This window comes from Micrasema longulum, unplaced genomic scaffold (genome assembly GCF_059751315.1).
Source record: "Micrasema longulum isolate JH-2025_06_02 unplaced genomic scaffold, ASM5975131v1 h1tg001604l, whole genome shotgun sequence".
Classification (NCBI taxonomy): domain Eukaryota; kingdom Metazoa; phylum Arthropoda; class Insecta; order Trichoptera; family Brachycentridae; genus Micrasema; species Micrasema longulum.
In genome coordinates, this window is record NW_028278785.1 from 40,467 (window position 1) to 60,518 (window position 20,052).

Consider the following 20,052-nt stretch of genomic DNA (forward strand, 5'->3'; position numbering starts at 1 on the left):
TGGCAATGTATTTTATTTATTTAACACTTTATACAATTAATATACATACGGCAATTTCTTCTTACCTACCCAAACCATTTATTTTGAGAAAATTACAAGTACATGGATATATTCTAAGGAATTATACTGAATCTCTGATTTTATACAAAATCAAAAACAATTATTGTAAAAAAATATTGTAATTAGAAAATTAACACTATAATATGAAGAGTGGAGGGGGGGTGGGAAGGCAATAAGAATGAGAAAGGAACAACTCAAGTATTTAGATAGTGACATTTAAATCTTGACTTTAATATAAATAAAGAGGGGTGTCTCTTAACATTAGTGAGTAGATTTTTCCACAATCGAGCAGCTACTACTGTGAAAGGAGGCAAGAAAATAAGGGCGGTGAAAGGGTATTAAAAGGGTTCTCTCGATACTAGAACAAAGAGATAGTCCATGCTGTGATAGAGGTTTGAAGAGCTCTCTCAGATAAACAGGAAAAATGGGATTATTTAAAATATTGTAAAGAAGCGAGAGAATGTGAATGTTTCTTCTAGGCCAGTGTAGTTGCGTGCGATATTCGGTTGTACTCCAAAATACTTCTTACAAGTGACGTTTACATTATTTTTAATGCACCGATATCTTTGAAATCTTTAGTTGTTCTGATAATGAAACCCAACATTTTTACAGATCTATTACTAATGCTATTAATATGACTGATAAATGTTAATTTGGTATCGAAAATAACACATAAATCACGTTTTTCGGAAACGAATACAAGTTCAGTATGGCCAATAGAGTAAACATTATTGGAAACTGAGTCAAATTATTTATTTGTTTCACTTTTCGTACATAATGTTATTTGTACATTGGCGGGCTCATTGCCAGATGGCAATTTCTTCCAACCAACCAATAAAATTATAGTTTTACCTTTATAATTCAAGTTACAGAACATGTTCAATAGAAAATAAAGATTAAAAAGCTAAAGATATTTAAAAATAGAAATAAACATATTTGTTTATAAATTACCTTATCGAAACTATTACTCAATGGAAAAGGGGAAAAAAGAGAAATGAGAAATGAAGAGAGAATAAAGAAGAGAAAGGAGATGTTTCTTAAGACGTGATTTAAACAGAGATACTGTAGTAACATCCTTGATGGTGGATGGGAGATGATTCCACAGTGGAGCCGCATGGACACTATATGAATTAGAGAAGAAAGAGGAATTGTGGATGGGTATTAAGAGAGTGCCTTGAGAATTAGAACGAAGAGGTAAACCATGAACTGATGAGCGTTAAAGTTTTTCACGCAGGTATATAGGAGCGTTAGGACTAAGAAGTACATTGCACAGAAGTGAGAGGGAGTGATAATCTCTCCACTGTCTAATTTTGAGCCATTTCAGTTGCCTACGATAATTAGAAATGTGGTCATTTTTTCCTAAGACCAAAAATGTACCTTATGCATGTATTCTGAAGTCGTTCAAATTTATCGAGCCCCACACAGCTTAAATCAGTCATGGAAACATCAGCGTAATCTAGAATGGGCAGTAGTAATGCTTGTACGAGGGTGCATTTAGTATTAATGGGTAAGAATTTTTGCAACCCTTTAAGTGAGTGTAGACTGAAAAATATTTTGCGGCTTAATTCCTTAGTATGAGCTCGCCGGCATAGATTATTCCCTTCTCGAAAATGTTTTCCCTCTGTTGCAACAAATTTAGAGCATAAATCTCATTTAAAAACGGGTCCATTTCTAAAATCCGTCATGCACTTCCGTTTTGCAACCAAAAGCCGTTGTTTGCATAATGACCTCCAAAATCCGACTTATTCCATATGTAATATGCTCTGATATACAGATCAACTTTCAAAATCCTGCGTATTTATCCTCACTAATTAAATTTGTAAATCACTAAATAAATATTGACATCGTCAAAATACCTTAGGAACACGAAATTCAGCTCGTAATGTTTGACATAATGTAGGTATGGCACACGCGCGCGGCCATTTCGAGGAGGCACATAGACAATATCACAGATGATAGATACAACGATATCAACGACAACAACGATATAGTCATTGCCCTTAATGTAGTGTGCAGTACTTATCTAGCTAATTGTCCGTTGAGAGACGTTGTCCGGGCGGCTGAATAATACAGTTCTGTAAATCAAATCGAATCAGAATCCTGGACGAAAGTTTTCCACTCAACGATTATTCTTTTGAGTATTTTGATATGTCCCAAACATTTTTTGGCAGACTGGCAGAAAAATATTTTGCGTACCCTAGTCAGGAATCAAACCTGAGACGTCCAATCAGTACACTACATGGTGGACTCGGTTAAGGCTCCCTGGGGTACAATTATGAATCTTATCGCGGGGTAGAGAAAAAAAATCAGATATTTTATTTCTATGCGATTACACTTTGCTTCAAATATGGCGACACTGATGATTAAATTAAAATAAAATTTGAACTGTGAAATGTCGATTAAAAAATGGAATAAAGCGAATACGTCCTTCGGTAAATTCAACCAAATTAAGTGTTTTGGGTAATGCTTGAGGTCGTAATAATGTTCTATAAGAAAATCATCATGTTTGCATTTTTTTGGCTTTTAATAATTAGTGTTACCGCATATTTCATGTCAAGCAAAATGTTGCCGCATGCAAAAAATAAAAATCCTTATTCTACTTGGCGAAAAGATTTATATTTGCACCCAGGGCTGCAATTATAAATCAATGCATTACTTCATATATGGTCACACTGATAATTAAACGTCTAATGTCCAATCAACAGTGTTTTGAGTATGTCCAAATATTTGTAGACAGGCTGGATTTCATCCCTGGGGAGTTATAAAATGCTAAATTGATTGCAACAGAGAGGGAAAACAATTATGTGAAGGGAAAAAAGATGTCCAGGCATTTAGACGACTTATGACAGGACACACGCCCTGTATAGTCCAGTCAGTAAAATATTTTTTGTAGTAAAACATAATATAATATATTGTTCACGGTTTGGCAACATTACACGGCCACTTCACGCATGCGCACAGGCGTGATGTCATGCAGAGGGAGGGGGAAGGGGGCACAGCGCAATTAATGCGAACTTGATTCTACGCGCTAGTATATTATAAAAACTAAATTTTTTGTATTATTTATTTATTATTAATATTATAAAGTAAGGCCAGAGAAAAGATGGGTCGACGGCATTGCCTCTAATGCCGGTAAAACGTGGATGATGAAAGCGGGTGATAGGAAGGAATGGAGACGTTTGGAAGAGGCCGCCATCCAGCAGTGGAGAGAATAAGGCTGCAGAAGAAGAAGAATGCCCTATAGAAGAAGACTCGTTCTAAGGCAGACTAAAATATACGTTTATTCATAGATTTCTATACACATACATACACACGTGTGTACACATATAAACATACATACACACCCTAACATACAGACACATACATACACACACATATATATGTACATGTACATTCATATATATGTCTGAGGATGGTGATTACGCCTGACTCCAGGCATGGCTCGTCTGTGGACAGTCTCCCTCCATCTGGGACGGTCTTGTGCTCTTCTATAGGCATTCGTAAGTGATAATTCTAGTAATACAGTGAGAGTAGGCCGCTCCATCTGGTCGGTTGACGTCCACGCGACCTTGTCCCTTCGATGCTTCCCAGGAGAATAGTTTTCTTCCGAACGATTAGAGTTCCCTCTGGAAATATGTCCAAACTGCAGGATTATTTTCGCGTATATTCATTTAAGTTTTCCCCTTATGTCCAGTTCCTGGAGTATAAATGCATTCGTACGTCTGGCCGTCCACGGTATCCGCAGCATTCAGCGCAAACACCGCATTCCGAAAGCTTCGATTTTTTCTTTTCAGATTCTCTGCGTCCAACATTCCACACCGTAAATGAACATCGAGAAAACAAAAACCTTCGCTAGTCTCTTTTTGGTGTTAATACTGCGATTCTTCCAAATCTTACCAGCCAACTGATAGCAATTTTGGCAATACCAACACGTCGCCATATTTCACCTTCACACCCACCACCGTCGCTGATGAGAGAATCTCAATAAATTGAATTGTTGACTCTTTCATAGTAATGCAACAATCATAGAATTAAAAATAGTCCAGAAGGAGCGTAGAATCATATTTGAATACATCGGACTGTGTCCAATAATTCCCCTACTATGCCTAACTTTCACCCAGCGCATTCGTGATGCCGCCGCGTAATGTTGCACGATGGGAAAAAATATAATTATAACACAAATGTAAGGTAAAAAAAAAGCAATATGTCAATTTCTCTAAAATTTTATTGTGCACGCGGAAATATTAATCGACACAGTAGAGTAGATAAGTAAAGGGTCATTAATCAAGAGTAATTGAATTTATGAAATTTAAACTTAGAATATAAAATAAATTTCATTTTACATAAAACATTTGTTTAATAATATTTGATATTTTAAAAATAACGTCGTTCAAATGTCCACAATAGAGTTCCAAACAGGGTTCTACACTTTTTTGCACCACAACAGGCCAGGAGGCCTAATTACAGTGGTGAATTACACCACAGAGCACCCAGACTTGAGAAAAATCACATTTAATTTTTGTGTTCTCGACGGGAATCGAACCCGGAACCTGACAGGACCTTGGAAACATGGAATTCAGCTCGGAATATTTGATATAATATAGGTAAGTATGGCGCACGCGCGCGGCTATTACGAAGAGGCACACAGACAATATCACAAATAATATTAATGACAATATAGAAGGTCATAGACATCAATTTATTATAAAGTACTTATCCGGGTGAGTTAAGAATGCAGTATCAGAAAGCTGAATTGTAAAATAGGGATTAGTTTGTTGTGGAACGATGGCGAGATCAAGAAAAATAAATGTGGTATTGGATAATCTTGGAGGATATAAAAATCAAGTTCCGTGATGACGCATACGAATGAACGAAGGCTGCCAATTTTTCCGCTAACCGAGAGGAAGAGGAAACTTCCGACGATTGGAAACTCGAAAAGAGGTCGTGTCTTCCATATGTCATACCAGATATGTGAGATAGGAAGGTTAAGTTTGCCATGAGTTTAAACTATTTTAATTCCCCGCCATGACTGATTTAAGCTGTGAGCAACTCGATAAACTTGAACGACTTCAGAATACATGCATCATGTATATTATTGGTCTTAGAAAATATGACCACATTTCTGATTATCGTAGGCAACTGAAATGGTTAAAAATTAGATAGCGGAGAGACTATCACTCCCTCTCACTTCTGTGTAATGTACCTCATAATCCTAACGCTCCTATTTACCTACGTGAAAAATTTCAACGCTTATTAGTTCATGATTTACCTCTTCATTCTAATTTTCAAAGCACTCTTTTAAAACCTAATGGTGCATAGGGCACTGTATTGTTTCACTAATCACAGCAAATCCTGATCATTTTTGTTACATTAGGATAAGATGATCAGTCTTACGCTTCAGGTACCAATCCAAGGACTATGAAATATTTTAGTGTGAAAACACCCCATTAAATAATGATTTCATATTAACCCTGTCGGGAGTCGAACCAGAAACCTCTTGCATGGTAGGCAAATGCACTGACCATTACACCACGAGAGTTATATAATAATATACCAACACTATTATTTGTGATATATTAAAAATCTCATGAAAATGCCGATAATTGCCGATATTAATTTTCGGTTGGGACTTGACTCCAGATATTGATTTTTTTGCAGTTTTTTCTTCGATGTTTGAATCATGATAACTGGCGACGTTCAGTTGCAGTAGACCACGCCAAAGTATTAGACGTGCCATTTGATTCGTAGACATATTTGCATTCTGAGCATGCGAACGGCTATTCGACAGAATGTACAAACATGTGCCGTTTTAAATTGTTCTTTTGTCGGGCTGTATAATCGCACTCAGAGCATGCAAACGGTTTCACGCCAGTATGCAGCATCATGTGTTGGTTTAAACTAAGCCGCCGTTGAGTTTTAAATTTACATTGTGAACATGCGAAGGGTTTTTCGCCAGAATGTGTCAACATGTGCTGTTTTAAACAAAACATCCGTCGAGTTATAAATTTGCATTCTGAGCAGGCGAACGGTTTTTCGCCAGTATGTGTCAGCATGTGCGTACTTAACTGTTGCTTCCGTTTGGTTGTAAAATTACATTCTGAGCACGCGAACGGTGCTTCGCCAGTATGTATCATCGTGTGCTGTTTTAAACAATAATTCCATCGAGTTGTGAATTCACATTTTAGGCATTTGAACGGTTTTTCGATATTATGTATTAACAAATGCCTTTTTAAATGATCTTTCCGATGAGTTACAAATTTACATTCCGAACATTTGAGTAGATTTTCGCCGGTATGTTTAAACATGTGCTGTTTTAAACTATACATCCGTCGAGTTGCGTAGTTACATTTAGAGCATTCAAACGGTTTTTTGCCAGTATGTATCAACATGTGTATTTTCAAATGCTCCTTTTGTTTAAATGCATGTTTACATTCTGAACAAGCGAACGGTTTCCGCTTAGTTTTTGACAAGCGACGATTTAAAACTTTATTTCCTGAACTTTGAGAGTGTGCCAAGGATTTCAGTCCAGTTCTTGGCAACGCCCGTTCATTACTAGTATTCTTCTGTTGTGTTTTGCATTTACGCTCAGGAAGTGGTACTGCACTATGAGACGGCAGATTTAATATTTTAAAAATAACGTCGTTCAAATGTCCACAATAGAGTTCCAAACAGGGTTCTACACTTTTTTGCACCACAACAGGCCAGGAGGCCTAATTACAGTGGTGAATTACATCACAGAGCACCCAGACTTGAGAAAAATCACATTTAATTTTTGTGTTCTCGACGGGAATCGAACCCGGAACCTGACAGGACCTTAGAAACATGGAATTCAGCTCGTAATATTTGATATAATGTAGTTAAGTATGGCGCACGCGCGCGGCTATTACGAAGAGGCACACAGACAATATCACAAATAATATTAATGACAATATAGAAGGTCATAGACATCAATTTATTATAAAGTACTTATCCGGGTGAGTTAAGAATGCAGTATCAGAAAGCTGAATTGTAAAATAGGGATTAGTTTGTTGTGGAACGATGGCGAGATCAAGAAAAATAAATGTGGTATTGGATAATCTTGGAGGATATAAAAATCAAGTTCCGTGATGGCGCATACGAATGAACGAAGGCTGCCAATTTCCCCGCTAACCGAGAGGAAGAGGAAACGTCCGGCGATTGGAAACTCGAAAAGAGGTCGAGTCTTCCATATGTCATAATAGATATGTGAGATAGGAAGGTTAAGTTTGCCATGAGTTTACACTATTTTAATTCCCCGCCATGACTGATTTAAGCTGTGAGCAACTCTATAAACTTGAACGACTTCAGAATACATGCATAAAGTATTTTTTTGGTCTTAGAAAATATGACCACATTTCTGATTATCGTAGGCAACTGAAATGGTTAAAAATTAGATAGCGGAGAGACTATCACTCCCTCTCACTTCTGTGTAATGTACCTCATAATCCTAACGCTCCTATTTACCTCCGTGAAAAATTTCAACGCTTATCAGTTCATGATTTACCTCTTCATTCTAATTTTCAAAGCACTCTTTTAAAACCCATCCACAATTCCTCTTTCTTCTCTAATTCATATAGTGTCTATGCGGCTCCACTGTGGAATCATCTCCCATCCACTATCAAAAATGTTAGTGCAGTACCTCTGTTTAAATAACGTCTGAAGAAGCATATCCTTTCTCTTTCTTAATCTCTCCCCTTTTCCTCTTCCCTCATTTTCCCTAACTAACTAACCATCACGCCATTTCCCCAGAGGGGTAGGCAGAGAGGATAGAACGCCACACCACTCTGTCCTGGCACACTTCCTTTGCTTCCTTCACATTCATACATCTTCTCATGCACGCACGTCGATTATTCCGACTTTTCACATGACCACTTTCAAGAATTTGTTGTACTTGATCATGCCATGTCTTTCTCGGCCTTCCTCGACTTCTACAACCAGACACATTCGCATCATAAATCTTTTTAGCCGTTCTTTCATCATTCATTCGCTCCATATGACCGAACCATCGCAAAAGACCTTTCTTAATTTTGTCGATAATGCTTAACTCAGCCTTGCATTCTGCTCTAATTTCGACATTAGGGCACCTATCATACATTGTTTTTCCGCACATTCGCCTGAGGGATCGCATTTCAACAGCATTCAGTCTACTTTCGTCCCTTTTTTTCCAACTCCATGCTTCGCTTCCATACATTAGGGCTGGTACCAGAACTCCTTTATGAACTGCTAATTTAGCCTCTTGCGATAGACACTTATTTGCTACGACAGACTTTAAGGCACCATTAACTCTGTTACCGGCACTAACCCTCCTTTCAATATCCTTGTCCATATTTCCATCTCTAGTAAACATACTACCCAGATATACAAATTCTTCGACCTGTTTCAAACTATCTCCATTTACTACAATCTTACATTCAGTCATAGTTACATTTCTTTCAAAGACCATGACGTTCGACTTTTCCCTCATTTTCCCATTGATAAATAGTATTGATTTAGGGTAAAATTATGTACAAATACAGTTATTTATATTTTTCTGTATCTTTACCTTTTTTTCTATTGAATATGTTTTGTTACTTTAAATATGAAATAAAAACTTTTATATTATAGGTTGGTTGACCGCAATTGCAATTAGCTAATAAGCTCGCCAATCTAAAATTAAATTTATGTACAAAAAGTTAAATAGATATTTTAAAAAATGATAATACAACCTTTAATCAAACTTTATTCATTTAAAGCCCAAAAGAAAAAAATGAAACTTAAATCAATCTTGAAAACATGTTATGAGGATGGTAATTAAAATAGCTTGAAAGTTGTATCTACCTGTGTTTATTTATCTGTCGAGTCATTTAAAAAATGACATATAATTAATTACAAATATAAAAAATAAATTACATACAGCTAGATCCTTACACTAAACAGTTCTCGATTGTCACTCTGATTGTATTACTACGCAACACTGCCTAAACTTTCACTGAGCAGACAGGTAGATAGTCCGAAAAGCTGCGCTTGGACGAGCACCAACTGGGCGATGTCGAGGGGTGGTATTCTGAATCTTCTGTACCCCCAAGAGAGTGATTACTTTGAGGATTTTCATTTTTCTCATTCGTTTACACATACCTTCATATCTGACAACACTGATAATTAAAGTCAGATAAAAATGAATACATGAAATTAAACTTGCTTATAATCATTTAGAAAATTTTTGCGTTACCTAAAACACTTAATTAATAGAAATCAAACTAATTAATACCTATGAAGATGAGAAAAGGAATCATCATTAATAATTGGAAATGTTTCTGCGCCCTTATTTTGTGCGTTGACGCGTTTGCCTACCGAGCTTGAGATTCTAGGCTCAATTCAGAAATTGCCAGAGCAAGGAGTGTTTGAAATATTTATTTGAATTGTGATTCTACACTACAATGTTGAATAGTTCCTAGAGTGGAACCTAAAGCGTAAAACTGCCCATCTTGCCTTCATACGTCTTATAAACGCTAAAAATGATAAAGTCGTCTGGTTTTTGCTCGAATTCATTCTCATGGATGGTCACTACTTCACTTCTCAATTTACGGAAGTTGCATATGATTCTAAAGATGAATGAGTCCGCATGAGGAACTGTTTTAGTTATTTACTACAAAATTTAAGTTCTAATATTGATGTTAGTACCTCACGGTCCGAGCATACGCTTATATTTTGCAAGATTTATTCAGCAATGTTTTAAATGACGCACTCAACGGTTGATAATAACATTTATTGTACAGTCCGCACTCTTCTACTTGCAGAAGTAAGTACTTAACTACATAATAAACAAAGCAGTTTTAAATTAAACTTGAGTTGAATTATATTCTGAGCAAGCAAACCTATTTTAGTCAGTAATGTTTTGTTTCCAATTATAGATCAGTTGTGTAACACATTAACATTTTGAGCGCGCGAATGGATTATCAATTGCATGAGTCAACAAGTGGCTGTTTAAATCACTTTTTCGTGAAGTTACATAATTACACTTCAAGCATGCGAACGGTTTCTCGCCAGTATGTACCAACATGTGCTGTTTTAAATTACCTTTCCGTTGAGTTGTATAGTTACATTCTGAGCATGCGAATGGTCTCTTGCCCGTATGTAACAAAATGTGCTGTTTTAAATTACCTTTTTCTTGAGTTGCAAAGTTACATTCTGAGCATGCGAACGGTTTCTCGCCAGAATGTATCAACACGTGCTGTTTTAAATTACTTTTTCGTCGAGTTGAATAATTACATTCTGAGCATGTGAACGGTTTCTCGCCAGTATGTATTAACATGTGCTGTTTTAATTTATCTTTATCTTGATTTGCATAGTTACATTCTGAGCATGTGAACAGTTTCTCGCCGGTATGCATCAACATATGCCGTCTTAACATATATATTCTTTGAGTTGCATACTCACAGTTTGAACATGCGAACGGTCTCTCGCCAGAATGTACAAACATGTGCTGTTTTAAATTTCTCTTGTTTCGAGTTACATAACTACATTCTGGGCATGTGAACGGTTTTTCGTCAGTATGTATCAACATGTGCTGTTTTAAACTATCGTTCCGTTGAGTCGTAAATTTACATTCTGAGCATGAGAACGGTTTTTCGACGGTATGTAACAAGAGGTGCCGTTTAAAATTACACTTGAGTTGAGTTGCATAGTCACACTCTGAGCAGGCGAATGGTGTTTCGCCAGTATGTATCAACATGTGTCGTTTTAAAATACTATTCAATGAGGTTGTATATTTACATTCTGAGCATGTAAACCGTTTTTTGCCGGCACTTGTCAACCGACGTACATTACAAGGTTTCTTCTGTCGTGTTTCGTATTGACACTCTGGAAGTGGTTCTGCACTATGAGACGGTAGATTTGTACTCTCCACAGGCACAGATAATGTTGTCAACTTAGCGCCTGAAACTAAAATCATAATGTCATGCGTTAGGCCATCATTTTGCGGATACTTGGAGCCTACTTGTAATATAGCCTGGCTAGACCTAGAGAAAAACGATATAAATATAATGATTAAGGAATCGTATAATCACTTCTAAATTATTTTTTAAATTTTTTATTTACTAACATATAGATAGTTTATTAAACATTATTTGAGACAAAAGCCCCAATTTCTTTATTTATTTAACACTTTATGTATATATATATTTACATATATTTATAAATATACAATATGGACGGGCATGACATACCGATATTTAGGGGGAGTATTTTTCAGATATTTTTATCGACAAATCCACTCCCCTATAATGACCTACCTCACCCCCCTTTAAATGGCCGCCATTTTTATTTTTACGTTACGACTACGCTAGTGCATGTACAAAAATTTCAATAACCGAGTACGTAAATATCGCAGAACAATAAATTTGGTGTTATTCGCACGATAACATATTGTTCTAGCGCCTACTAGACAAATTTTATTGATACTAACGGTTACAAAATTACAAGTACATGGACATATTGAATCTTACAATTGTATACAAAAATTAAAAACAAAGATTAACAATATAAAAATATATAAAAAATTAACACTATACTACGAATGTAAAAAAATTAAATAACACTATGAAGAGAGGAGAGGTGATGGGAAGGAAAAGAGATGGATAAATTATCAGTTTAAATATTTAGATAGTGACATTTCAATCTTGACTTAAATGTAAATAAAGAAGGGGCGTCTCTAACTTTAGAGGGTAGATTGTTCCACAATCGAGCGGCTACTACTGTGAAAGAGGAGGCAAAAAAATAGAGCGATGACAGGGTATTAAAAGGGTTCTCTCGTTACTAGAACGAAGAGATAGTCCGTGTTGTGAAAGAGGTTGGAAGAACGTTCCCAGATAAACAGGCGAAGTGGGATTATTTAAAATATTGTGAAGAAGTGATAGAATGTAAATGTTCCTTCTATGCCTGATACTGAGCCAGTGTAGTTGCGTGCGGTATTCAGTTATGTGGTCGAATTTGCGAAGGTCAAATATATGACGTATACAAACATTTGCAATCGTTCTAACTTATCAAGTAATTCAGAGTTAGCATCTGGATAACAAACATCCGCATAGTCAAGGAGTGCAAGAAGTAAGCTCTGGACTAATGATTGCTTAACATAAATTGGCGAGAAATTTTGTAATATTTTAAGTGAGTGCAAATTGCTATAAAGTTTACGACTAATTTCGTTAAACTGATCGTGCCATCCTAAATGCTTATGAATGATAATCCCTTAGATTTTGACTGAAGTCATGAATGGAATTTCCGTACCATCTATTTTGAAAAGAGGAAGTGTGGGAAAATTCACTTTTGGATACATTTTTTTACCACCAACAAGTACAATTTGGGTTTTTGTTGGATTTATGAGAAGTCCATGTTTGTTTGTCTATGAAGAGATATGCTCGAGTGCAAGTGACATTACTCTATGTGTTTCAACAATATCAACGGGTTCGAAATGAATATTCCATGGGGCTAAAAGTCCTTTGTTAAGTTAGGACGAGTAATTAGTTGACACGGACACATGAGTAAACTAATATACCTATGGCACATCAATATGGTAAACAGTAAACTCAAACATTCTAAAAATCATCAAGGAGTTTCCCACTCAAATCCCTCCCACTAAGGATAATCCAGTCTTTAACTCATCTCTTGAAATTAGTGTTTGTCCTCGAGAGCTTAATACGCTTTTCCAAGATATTGAACACTCTCAGTGCGATAAAGGAGAGTTGTCTCTGGGCAAAAGTCGTTCGGGTTTTAGGCATGACATAATTCGTGCTGTGGGAAAATCTCATACGAACGTTTTTCTGAGATCCAAGAACGTAGACAATGAATGGATTACAGTAGGAAGGCCTTTGAAACTACATTATTGCTTTTTGAGTGGGGTATTATCATCCACATATACCCATTAAAATGATTTTATTTTGGATACTCAATATAATTACAATTTTACTCCCTGAACGGTAAAGTGAAATGCAGTATTACTCACTAGAGTCACCTTCAGTTTTGCGAGAGGATTCTAAATATTCTTGTTTTATATCAGGATAACCAATGTCAATTTCCGTAAAGCTCGGTATATCACTATCTATAGTATGCTGTTGTTCAGTACTGGTCCCCGGTTCAGCCTTTACAGTAACATCGCTAGGTTTCTCGCGTTTGTAGGGACATGGCATCTTATTTCCAATATGGAGAATATCTCCTTTAACATCCCCAGTCCCAGGATCAGCCTTCACGGTAGCAACACTTGGTTCCTCGCTTTTGTAGGGACATGGCGTCTCTTCCGCAGATTGGAAAATATCTCTTTCTACACCGCCAGTCCCCGATTCAGCCTTTTCACTCACTGAAAGGATCCGTCCCATAGTCAAATACGAATATGTCCCTACATCGACATTATTTGCACTAGACATTTGTATCCGCGCTCGTTTCGGCCACATACAAATTATTTACGACAGATTAGTAATAATAATAACTTTTATTGAGTCAAGAACACGGAATTCAGCTGGTAATGTACGATGTGATGTATGACACACGCGCGCGGCCATTTTGAGGAGGCACATAGACAATAGACAATATCTTAGACGATAATGTCATCGACATAAATGTACCTACATGAATATAAATAGTACTTATCTGGCTAATAAGAACAGCGTCCGGCGGGCGGGGCGACTGAAAAATACAGTTATGCGTCTGAAATGAAACCAGATTATTCCGAACGCAATTATAGCGTGGTATAGCGCGTTTTTACTTACTAAAGACGCGTTATAGCGCACGTTCGGAATACCAGCTCTGGATTGGTCTTGGTAAAAAAAATACTTTACTGGCGTTTTAGTTCCGTTGGACACGCCCTCTTTAAAAAAATATATTTTCAAAATGTGTTATGTTCTATTTTTATTTTCATTTTTGTTTATAATTACATGGTTTATGTTATGTCAATTGATAAATAAAACATTTTTATATTACAAAATAAAATACTCATATCAGCCTTAAACAACAATATTGACAAATTGAAAAAATGTAAAAACAGTGTTCAGTAAAATTTGACTAATGAAACTTTATACAATTTTTTTCTCTCAAGTTGATCAAAAATTTTAACAATAGAAAGGATGTTCTTAAGAAAATGAAAAAATAACAATTAAAAAACATACAAGACATAGAAATAACGATGGGTAAAATAAACTTTTTTTCTCTCTCTTTCTTTCAATTTTCTGTCTCTTTCATACAATATTTTATTATATAAATAGCAACGCGTGTAATTATAAGTTAGTTAAATTCCTGACGATGAGGTAGTAACCTCGAAACCGGTCGAAGTGTAATTAAAAAAAAAAAAAAAAAAATTAAGTGGTTTATACAAATTTATAAACAAATAAGTGTAAACTTTTTTTTACTAATTGAAGCAGATTTTGCGTACTCTGACATTGCATGTGCTTCAAATCGAATTTTTACGCATAAAACATAAATGCATTGTCTTCGCACGCTTGCCAGAAGGACACACGAAACATCTTTTCCTATTTTTGCTCTCCAAAACTTGTTGTCGCTCAGCCACTGCTGATGATGCAGGATAATTATCATTGAGTTCTCCGAGGAGCCACTGTTCTATTTCGTCTTCTTGGTCTGTAGTACGAGCCCTGGTACCGCGTGGGCCGGCAACTTGCTTGTCCATGGTGGATATATTACAAAACAAAAAGTTACGTGAATGGCGTCTTAGCTGGACCCACTTACTTGTTTAAAATGCTATTTTCTCTGGCCCGATCGACACATCCTCTCACTACTACATTTTCACCTCGACTCAAGGAAGGTACTGAGGAGGGGGGTCATTTCCATTTCATTAGTGGAATAAACAAAAATCAACATGGGTCCAAGGGGCAAGGACGCCAATCAAGATTTAAACTCACGTCCATTCCCTTTATCCCCTTCCTCTTTTTCTCTTTTTTCTACTATTTCTCCCACAACTTAAAATACTTTCATAACCTAATCAGTGCATGCAAGGGTTGCCTACTGAAATGAATGGCATGTTAGTTTCATATTATTGTGCAAAAAGCTTTATATTGGGTTTTGTATATTATTGGTTTAATTAGTGTCCTGACGAAACCGGTAAACACAAAAATGTCGGTAAATGGTTACATACAAATATTTAATAACATTCAGTATAAAAAAAAGACTCCAAAGTTAATGCTTTGGATATTAACTCTTAAAAGACTGTGGTAAATAATTCTTCTACGCGCGGTGATGTAACATTGTGTAACCACTAGTAAAAGACGGAATATTCTTAAGTTCAGACATAAGAAAAAAAACATGGAGACATACTGTTTAATAATTTCATTTATTAAAGGTAAACAAATAAAGGTTTCAGCTTTTTAACTTCACAAACATCAACAGATGAAAGAATCGAAGGAATATAAATTTTCAAATATGGGCAGAATGGTGAAACACCGTGTGTAGAGTGGCCACTTAAAGCAGCCAATGACTGGTCATAAGCCCTGTAGATTCATGGACTTCTATATTGCCTTCTCTATAAAGTTTTTCATCTCTGTTGTAATCTGTTAATGCTTAAAAATAAATTGAGACTCATCCTATCTGGCTGCAATACGCTCCCACTTACGTTTAATGATGTATAAAATAGAATCCTGTATCCTTTCTTACGTTTAACTATTGCATTCACCATTATGTATCAACATGTGCTCTTTTAAATTACCTTCATCTTGATTTGCATAGTTACATTCTGAGCATGGGAACAGTTTCTCGCCCATACGTATCAACATGTGCCGCCTTAAAACACGTTTTCTTTGAGTTGCATACTCACATTTAGAACATGCGAACGGTCTCTCGCTAGAATGTACAAGCATGTGTATTTTTTAATGTTTATTATATCGAGTTATATAACTACATTCTGGGCATGTGAACGGCTTTTTGTCAGTATGTATCAACATGTGCTGTTTTAAACTATCGTTCCGATGAGTCTTAAATTTACATTCTGAGCATGAAAACGGTTTTTCGTCGGTATGTATTAACATGTGTCGCTTTAAAGTACTATTCTTTAAAGTTGAATATGTACATTCTGAGCATGAAAACCGTTTCTCACCGACACTCGTCAATAGACGTACATTACAAGGCTTCTTCTCTGATAGTGGTTCTGCACTATGAGACGGTAGATTTATACTCTCCGCAAATAATGCCGTCGACTTAGACCCTGAAAAAAAAAAGTCATAATATTAACCTGGTAGGAAGCATAGAGCCACCGTTTTGCGGATGCCAGGGGCCTACTTGTAACAGACCCTGGCCAGGCTTAGAGGGAAACTTTATATTGATTGAGCTAATCCCATTGACAAAAAAATACTAAACATGCCCTGAGTCTTAAAAAATATGACACTTTACTCATGTCCAAACGCTCAGTCATGCCCGACGCGTATTAAGTCGTTCTTCGACCACCAGCTAGGCATGAAGTTTAGAATCGAAACAAAAATGCCAGCTAGTGTTATGAAAACATGTAAAAACCTTTCCGATAAACATTGTAATAACGATTGTGTATTTTTTTATCGGTAAATATTTGTTCACGAGTAGTTAAAAAATCTTAAAACAAGTAATATTTAAATATAAATATGTTTTTTTATAAACTTTAAACTACGCCTAGCGGCGCAATTGCGAAGCTTTTTTTAGTTACAGTGATGCACTGATAAGAATACGTTTTTAATAATAAACGTGAGTTTATATTTTCTTTTCGTTCCTAAAAACCCAGTGAAAAGAAACAAATGGGTCGAAATTATAAGGGATTAAGGAAAGAACCCGATTGGAATCCACCAAAAACGAATGTTGATTGTTTTTATGTTCCTTATAAGTATCTTTCCGTTTATGGTCGCAATAATTTAGGAGTACCCCAAGGCTCAGTGCTGGGGCCATATTATTTATCATGTATACAAATGACATCGGTGAATCTCTAAAATATTATAAAATACAACTCTTTGCAGATGATACACTAGTTTACATATCAGGTGATAATTATGATAAATAAGATTAATTACGATTTTGAAAATATATCAAAAAGGTTCAAAATGAATAAATTAAAATTAAATAACGCAAAAACAAAATATATTAACATTGAGAGAAAAAATATACCCCAGGGATACAATATCGATATTGATAATTTAAATAAAAATTCTGTGGATAAAATTAAGTATTTCGGAGTGTACTTAGATAGATATTTGAATTACAAAAAACATTCTTAATTTGTAACAAAAAATCATTCATGGGAAGATTACGAATTGCAAAAGATATAATGAGTTTAAAACAATAATATGTCCAGACATTAATTATTTATTTATTTATTCACACTCTTTATCAAAATACAATTCCATGTTCACTTTGCCCAGCTAACAAGGGTACATACCCCGTTCCAAGCTAGGCAATTACATTTTAATATATTATGAAAGTTAACAAACTTTTATAGAGCACAGACAAACAAAATAAAAACTTATTCGGCTACACATTTTGATTCATATACATACAGACATACACATATATACACACATATATATACACATGTACATACACACACACGTACATACACCCATGCGCATACACATACAAACATTTATAAAAACATAGACAATTTATTTATGCGAAACTTCATGGTTGTCATCTATAAATATATTTTTTTAAATTATTCCTTATTTTTTAATTATTGTTCTTCTATTCTTTTTTTATGCAATGAAGGGAAGTTAAAAATATACAAATTCTTCCAATAAAGGCGATGAGGATTATACTCAAAAGAAATATGTATTCTAATATAGAAATAACGCACAATGAAATATGTCCATCGTTTTCGACGAACTAAATAATGAAAAGTCTGGTTTAACGCATGATTAGATTTAATGAAAAATATATTTATAAACCAGTGTTTTTTATCCATAGCTTAATACTTATACATTGATTATATATTATTATATTTTTGCTACTAAAAATCGCAGCGAAATTCAGACGAACGCAGAAGCATTCTGTGTATATTCTATTATCATATCGTAAGCAACTAACAAAGCAATAGTAATCTATGTCACGCTCATAAGCCACGCCAAATACACTGAAAACTTTATACAACACTTTTGAACGCAGTAACTTGGAGTTTGCATCCGTTGTGTGGAGCCCACAATACATAACAAACATTGAAAGGATTTAAAATGTTGAACGAATTTTTTTAAATACCTAGATTATAAAAAACAATAAAACGCTTTACACTTACAGCCAATCTGCTAAATAAAATGGAATTTTCACCTTTGAAAATAGACGCACTATATCTGAATTATGCTATTTATTTAAATTATAAAGTAATAAAGTATACTCGTTTAACCTACACTCCAAAATGAATTATAATGCCTCCTTTCGTGTGACAAGAAATAAATATTTATTCCATGTGCCAGTCTGTAGCACTAACTATGCACAACACTCTTTCCTCTATCGTTCTTGCTCTAACTATAATGCTTTTTTTCATCTATTGATATATTTTACATACCCCTTAATCTATTTAAAAATAAATTAAGACTCATTATTTTTGGCTGCGGTACGCTCCCACTTGCTAATGCTCACGCTTAAACACACCTGAACACCCCCCCCCCCCCCTTGACAAATACACACAAACACACCTTTTGTTGTACCACAATTTTATATGTATGATTTTTATTTAGAAACTTCGCTGGTCTGTCTTTAAACCGTATCTTTTTTACTTATCATATCATTGTCGACTGTTTGTTTCTGTAAAATGAATAAATAATAATAAATAAATAAGCGCGTCTGAGCGCGAGAGATACAGAGAATATTTTCATGATGCGAATGCCGTGCGATGTCATACCATATTTACAGATACTACACAATGCGTTTGTATAAGTTTTGCGAACGCGAAAGCTTAAAATAATCGACTAGTAAGTATTATTGGCAATACATGTGGCGGGCACGGACGATACTCACTACTTGGCACTGTGGATTTAGAAAGGTTTGTAGTACTTACCTCTACCGGCTACAGACTACAATATGAACTGATTAACCATACAATACTATTGACAACAATATTACACTTAATTAATACATATATACAATTCATTATCTCTGAGCGGCAAAGTGAAATGCAGTATTACTCACTTGAGTCAACTTCATTGTTGCGAGAGGATTCCAAACATGCTTGTTTTATATCAGGATAATCAATGTCGATTTCCGTAAAGATCAGTATATCACTCTCTATAGTATACTGTTGTCCAGTACTGGTCCCCAGTTCAGCCTTTACGGTAGCTACACCTGGTTCCTCGCCTATGTAGGGACATGGCGTCCCTTCCCCAGTATGGACAATATCTCCTTTAACATCGCCAATCCCCGGTTCAGCCTTCACGGTAGCAAAACCTAGTTCCTCGCTTCTGGCATTATATGCAATAGACATTTGTATCCGCGCTCGTTTCAGCTGTATACAAATTATTTACGACGGGTTAGTAATAATAATGACTTTTATACGGGCAAGGCTTTAGGAACACGCAATTCAGCTCGTAATGTTCGATGCGATGCATGATACACGCGCGCGGCCATTTTAAGGAGGCACATAGACAATATCATAGACAATATAGAAAGTCATAGACATAAATATGATATACCGTACTTATCTGGCTAATGAGAGCGGCCGGCGGGCGTCTGCAGAACACAGTAAAATTATTTTATTTTATTTGGAGAACCAACAGTTCTACATACATATTTATAGTAAACAAGAGATTCATTGTATTAACTCAGAACCAATAGCAGATTTCCACAAATGTAATAAGTTTAGTATATAAATACAATTGAGTTTATACGAATAAAAATGTTAGTTTCATATTTAGGAGTGTTTTTTTAATATTTAAACAATAAATATATATTTTTTAAATGAACAGTTGTTGTAAATGAGGAATTTAGACAAAGCTGCATGAAGAAAAGATAAGAAGGGGAAGAGACGCATACAAATTTATTGTTATGGTGTCTATC

The 20,052-nt window shown here is 35.4% G+C and overlaps 2 long non-coding RNA genes across 2 annotated transcripts; both read right to left on the minus strand.

Annotated features, from left to right (window-relative positions):
• Positions 1 to 8,884: 8,884 nt before the first annotated feature.
• On the minus strand, positions 8,885 to 13,599 carry LOC148274695 (uncharacterized). Its single transcript, XR_015824229.1, has 2 exons — positions 13,055 to 13,599; positions 8,885 to 10,998 (listed from the first exon to the last, which is right to left on the minus strand). It is a non-coding gene; the product is annotated as an uncharacterized LOC148274695 (long non-coding RNA).
• Positions 13,600 to 15,366: 1,767 nt separating this feature from the next.
• On the minus strand, positions 15,367 to 19,626 carry LOC148274696 (uncharacterized). The gene is made up of 2 exons (XR_015824225.1): positions 19,189 to 19,626; positions 15,367 to 16,252 (listed from the first exon to the last, which is right to left on the minus strand). It is a non-coding gene; the product is annotated as an uncharacterized LOC148274696 (long non-coding RNA).
• Between the last annotated feature and the right edge of the window lie 426 nt (positions 19,627 to 20,052).